General features: G+C 38.3%; 1 protein-coding gene across 1 annotated transcript in view; it reads right to left on the reverse strand.

Annotated features, from left to right (window-relative positions):
• Positions 1-5,791, reverse strand: part of LOC124031403 (rap1 GTPase-activating protein 1-like) — a 174,626-nt gene extending 168,835 nt beyond the window's left edge. The window contains exon 1 of the mRNA XM_046342607.1: positions 5,534-5,791. The gene's annotated coding sequence lies outside the window, so the exon portion shown is untranslated. The remainder of the gene's footprint in view (positions 1-5,533) is intronic.
• Positions 5,792-6,000: the final 209 nt, after the last annotated feature.

Consider the following 6,000-nt stretch of genomic DNA (forward strand, 5'->3'; position numbering starts at 1 on the left):
TTTAGCACCATGGCAGGGGAGAGCGCTACTACAGGTGGGCCCGCCCCTCACACAAGCAGCATTCATAAAGAGCAAATTCGAGTCGGGGAATAGGTGTATACTACGTATTAGGTTTGAGGATTTAGCGAGGTAACTTTGATCCACTCTGAGGTCAACTTGGGATAACTGCTCATACGAAAGTTGCTCATCTTTTAGCCAGGTACATTTCTATGGCAACGAATCCTTCAGAACTAACCTGCTCCAGGGTAGGCTAACTCCATTATCCTGAATTGTCTGAGTCACGAGTTGAGGGCCAATAAAATCAGATATCCTCCCTCTCGCAAAGATTGTGTCATCATCCCCTTCATTTAACCTCTTCGAGATAGGGGGCGCTCTTTTAATTTTTGGATAAAAAACGTTCCCATTTTAAACAAGATATTTTGTCACGAAAAGATGCTCGACTATGCATGGAATTGACAGCCCTGGAAAGACAAAACTCTGACGTTTCCAAAACTGCAAAGATATTATCTGTGAGTACCCCAGAACTAATGCTACAGGCGAAACCAAGATGAAGTTTCATACAGGAAATGCCCCAGATTCTGAAGGCGCTGTGTTCCAATGTTTCCTTATATGGCTGTGAATGCGCCAGGAATGAGCCTGCGCTTTCTGTCGTTCCCCCCCCATTGTCTGCAGCATTGTGACGTGTTTGTAGGCATATCATTGGAAGATTGACCATAAGAGACTACATTTACCTGGTGTCCCGCCCGGTGTCCTGTGTCGAAATTATTGCGTAATCTGTAGGTCCATGCGAGTTCCATTTCTTCAGAAGAGAAAGTAAACTGCCACGCTGGATTTTATCGTCGATAGATATGTGAAAAACACCTTGAGGATTGATTCTAAACATCGGTTTGCCATGTTTCTGTCGATATTATGGAGTTAATTTGGAAAAAAGTTTGCGTTTTAATGACTATTTTTTATTTTTTTCCTTACCCAAACGTGATGAACAAAACGGAGCGATTAGTCGACACAAATAATATTTTTTGTAAAAACTGAACATTTGCTATCTAACAGAGTCTCCTCATTGAAAACATCTGAAGTTCTTCAAAGGTAAATTATTTTATTTGAATTATTTTCTGTTTTTGTGGAAAATGTTGCATGGTGAAAGAGAGGCATAATACTATGCTAGGCTATCAATACCGTTACACAAATGCTTGTTTAGCTATGGTTCAAAAGCATATTTTGAAAATCTGAGATGACAGTGTTGTTAACAAAAGGCTAAGCTTGAGAGCAAATAGATTCATTTAATTTAATTTGCGATTTTCATGAATAGTTAACGTTGTGTTATGCTAATGAGCTTGCGGATAGATTTACACTATCCTGGATACAGGTTTTTTTCATAGCTAAACGTGACGCAGAAAACGGACCAATTTGTCAACACAAATAATATTTTTTTGTAAAAACTGAACATTTGCTATCTAACTGAGAGTCTCCTCATTGAAAACATCTGAAGTTCTTCAAAGGTAAATTATTTTATTTGAATCCTTTTCTGGTTTTTGTGAAAATGTTGCCTGCTGAATGCTAACGCTAAATGCTACGCTAGCAATCAATACTGTTATACAAATGCTTGTTTTGCAATGGTTGAGAAGCATATTTTGAAAATCTGAGATGACAGTGTTGTTAACAAAAGGCTAAGCTTGAGAGCAAATAGATTAATTTCATTTCATTTGCGATTTTCATGAATAGTTAACGTTTCGTTATGGTAATGAGCTTGAGGCTGTAGTCAAGATACCGGATCCGGGATGGCTCGACGCAAGAAATTAAGGAAGACGACTCATTAAATATTTTATTAATGAAATGTTTTTGGGAGGGGTAAAATATTTTGTCCTGTTAAAACACAGGAGTCATTTAGTAATGACAGCAGTTGCTTTCCAAACTATACGTTTTTATGCGTGATTTTATTTAGACATTTGAAAAAAGATGACAGCTGCAACCAATCATAGACATATAATCCATAATTGGCAGTTCCCATTCAAGTCAAGACTGGCAGCCATTGCTAGTGTACTAGAGGTCGACCGATTATGATTTTTCAACGCCGATACCGATACCGATTTATTGGAGGACCAAAAAGCCGATACCGATATTATTTGTTGGAAAAATGACAATTACAACAATACTGAATGAACACTTATTTTAACTTAATATAATACATCAATAAAATCAATTTAGCCTCAAGTAAATAATGAAACATGTTCAATTTAGTTTAAATAATGCAACAACAAAGTGTTGGAGAAGAAAGTAAAAGTGCAATATGTGCTATGTAAGAAAGCTAACGTTTCAGTTCCTTGCTCAGAACATGAGAACATATGAAAGCTGGTGGTTCCTTTTAACATGAGTCTTCAATAATCCCAGGTAAGAAGTTTTAGGTTGTAGTTATTATAGGCATTATATGACTATTTCCCTCTATACCATTTGTATTTCATTAAACTTTGACTATTGGATGTTCTTATAGGCACTTTAGTATTGCCAGTGAAACAATATAGCTTCCGTCCCTCTAGTTAGCGCGCGCTAACTAGCTAGCCATTCACTTCGGTTACACCAGCCTCATCTCGGGAGTTGATAGGCTTGAAGTCATAAACAGCGCAATGCTTGACGTACAACGAAGAGCTGCTGGCAAAACGCACGATATTGCTGTTTGAATAAATGTTTACGCGCCTGCTTCTGCCTACCACCGCTCAGTCAGATACTTAGATACTTGTTTGCTCAGTCAGATTATATGCAACGCAGGACACACTAGATAATATCTAGTAATATCATCAACCATTTGTAGTTAACTAGTGATTATGATTGATTGTTTTTTATAAGATAAGTTTAATGCTAGCTAGCAACTTACCTTGGCTTACTGCATTCACGTAACAGGCAGTCTCCTTGTGGAGTGCAACGAGAGAGAGGCAGGTCGTAATTGCGTTGGACTAGTTAACTGTAAGGTTGCAAGATTGGATCCCCCGAACTGACAAGGTGAAAATCTGTCGTTCTGCTCCTGAACAAGGCAGTTAACCCACTGTTCCTAGGCCATCATTGAAAATAAAAATATGTTCTTAACTGACTTGCCTAGTGAAATAAAGGTATAATAAAAAAATATACTTTTTTTATCGGCAAATCGGCGCCCAAAAATACAGATTTCCGATTGTTACGAAAACTTGAAATCAGCCCTAATTAATCGGCCATTCCAATTAATCGGTCGACCTCTATAGTGTACCCATGAGTTTAACAGTCAAATTTCCAGGTTTAGAGGTTACAAAACCCTTCTGTAGATTATATGCATATTCAGTCATTGATTATGTCTATGGCCAAATTGGAACAAGCTGTTCCACAGATAGAAGAAGGATCGATAGGAGTGAGGAAAAGGTGCTTTGTAGTATACCACTCTGGGAGAAGAGAAAGAACTGAGATGTTTGGCATGGGCTGCAGCATCAGGGGGAACAAACGCTACTTCTGATTGTGATTATTGTTCCAATTTCCCTTTCCTTAAATTTAGAATTGCAAAACAATAGGGAATAAAATGATCAATTAGATTAAACTGCAAGTGCACCACAGAGTGTAGATTCTGAGAGTGTTGAGTAGGTCGCAATGTTTTATGGTAAATCTTGAGTTCACTCTAATTTTCATTTTACATAGAAGAATGAACAAAGGCATGTTCCAGAATATAGAAAGAGGGGTACATGGGTGCCAGCTCAAGTGTTTTTAAAGACAAACCTGGGAAATTTCAAGGCAATGGAATCTTAGTTTATATCTTTGCTTATTTAGCAGACTTATGTCAGGAAAATGTTGGGCTGGTACCAATGAGGAATGCTCAGATGGCTACAAAAGTATTGGTATATCTGCCAACAGATCATCTGGATGACCTTAACTTACTTAATTGCATAGAAAACTGCTGGAGGGAGGGAGCATTGTAGTTTTCCAAGGAACCTCATGACAACGGCTTAATATGGTAACAAGAGCAACGACGACAACATCACCAATGACAACACGGCCTCATAGGTACATCATCAAGTGAAATTTACATAAACAAACCAAAAACTGAACTAGGCCAACAGACGATCAGCATTGGCCTGCGGCAAAATTGAGCTGTCAGTAAGCTCCCACACTTTCAGCAGAAAATAATGGAATTTTTCTGTTTTATTCCTGTGAAGTGTAGAGACCCATTAATTACATCCAGAAGGTCAGTCTAGAAAGAAACAAAAAGCAAATAGCTTTAGGACCCTGGACTACATTGCACCCAAGCAGCTGTCAGGTTTTCTTCACAGAGAGGAGGGGACAATGCAAACCTATCCAGCCATAAGCAACAGGGGAATACTATGTTAATGTTAAGGCTTGGAGACATTGACAGTGTTACATTTTTCTCTCAATATAAAATATCTCAATCCATGAATTTCTGGAGAGTGCTGTCTTTTTTAACCTTAGTTAATAGACCTTCCTTGTTGCAAATGGTTTGCACAAGCAATCAAAAGCCCATACTGAATCAACTGCTAATTTGTTTTTCCAATTTCTGCTGAGACATAAGGCTGACGAAGCAAACTAACTGTGGATAGAGAGAGAAATAAAATAGTCTGCCTGCTTGCCCCAGCTCCACCGCAGCAGGCAGCACTGAGTCTAACTCTCATTGCTGAGATGGGACAAATATCTCTGACAATGATACATACAACAGACAAGGTTCAGAGTCTCATTCACAAGGCGTATAGCTTGCACTCTAAGATAATTAGTCATAGTATACTGTAGATAAAACATCTATATATGACTATCACTGAGCAACCACTAGAAAAAATTACTTTGACACTGCTGACCTAAAGCCAACTGGTTTTTAAATCAGCTTTTGTAACTGGAAATTAAGCCTTTATCCCTTTTCTGGATTGGGCCTTCAAGGATATATTTGGAAATCAAATCATGTATTTATCAACTGTAGTTGCCATCATAGTAAGGTAATAGGTATTCATGGTCAACTAGAGGCCATGGACAGTACTATTACATGTGCATAATAAGGAGCTGTGTGACACCTGCTATATGGGCTTTATTTTACAGCGGTTCATACTTCTAAATGTTATTATTACAGACTTATAACGTTAACTACTGGTAACATGCCTACATAACAATATATGAACTGTTCTGTTTCATTGGGGCTCATAGAGCAGAGTCGTGATATACAACTTGATATACCAAGTAGTAAGAAACTGTGTAGGCTGCTACATCATAAATAAAGGAGATGCCACTCCTTACTACTCTCTCGACAGACTACTAGAGCGCAACAAGGTATTGTGCTATGTACATCAGCGGAGCGTGTTATGGTCAGTGAAATAAACACGTGACTATAAGGGTTGTTTCGGCAGATCGTACGCTAATTTAAGTATAGCCTAACATAGAAGACAAATTAGATGGTTGAACGTTTTATGCGCTTTATGCGCTTTATGAGACTTGATAATCAGATAAATAAAAACTACAACCATATGGACACTATAAAATGCAACATGCCGACTCTTAATAAACAAAAACAATATCTTACCTTTTGGTGGAGCCAGTACGGCTGCATCCACTGGATGAATCGGTTCTTGTATGCTTGGCGCGCGACTAACCGCAATACAGGTGAACTCGTTGAAGGAAGGCTGCTTGCATTACTCTAAAAAAACGACCAGTTCATGATGTTTTTTCTCAAGCGTTTGGGTAGCTCTCACTGTTTAATTTGGCCAATTTTCTCTATTCATAAAGCCTGAGCAGAGCAGTTGTGATGTTCGATAAATCCGCTCTCGACGTATCACCGCAGATCTACTTGCTACCTAACGTAGCAAGTAAAAATAAACAGTTTTTCCTTGAGATCCTATAAAATATGCTGTCACTGTCACGTGCTCAATCCCCACAGACCCCACAATACCCAATGTTCGATACACGCCAAATGGTAAAGCAGCAACAAAAAAAAGACATCCCTACAATGGAAGAATAAAGAATATCATATTTTATTATAGCCAATTAAAA

Source organism: Oncorhynchus gorbuscha, linkage group LG03 (genome assembly GCF_021184085.1).
Source record: "Oncorhynchus gorbuscha isolate QuinsamMale2020 ecotype Even-year linkage group LG03, OgorEven_v1.0, whole genome shotgun sequence".
Classification (NCBI taxonomy): Eukaryota; Metazoa; Chordata; class Actinopteri; order Salmoniformes; family Salmonidae; genus Oncorhynchus; species Oncorhynchus gorbuscha.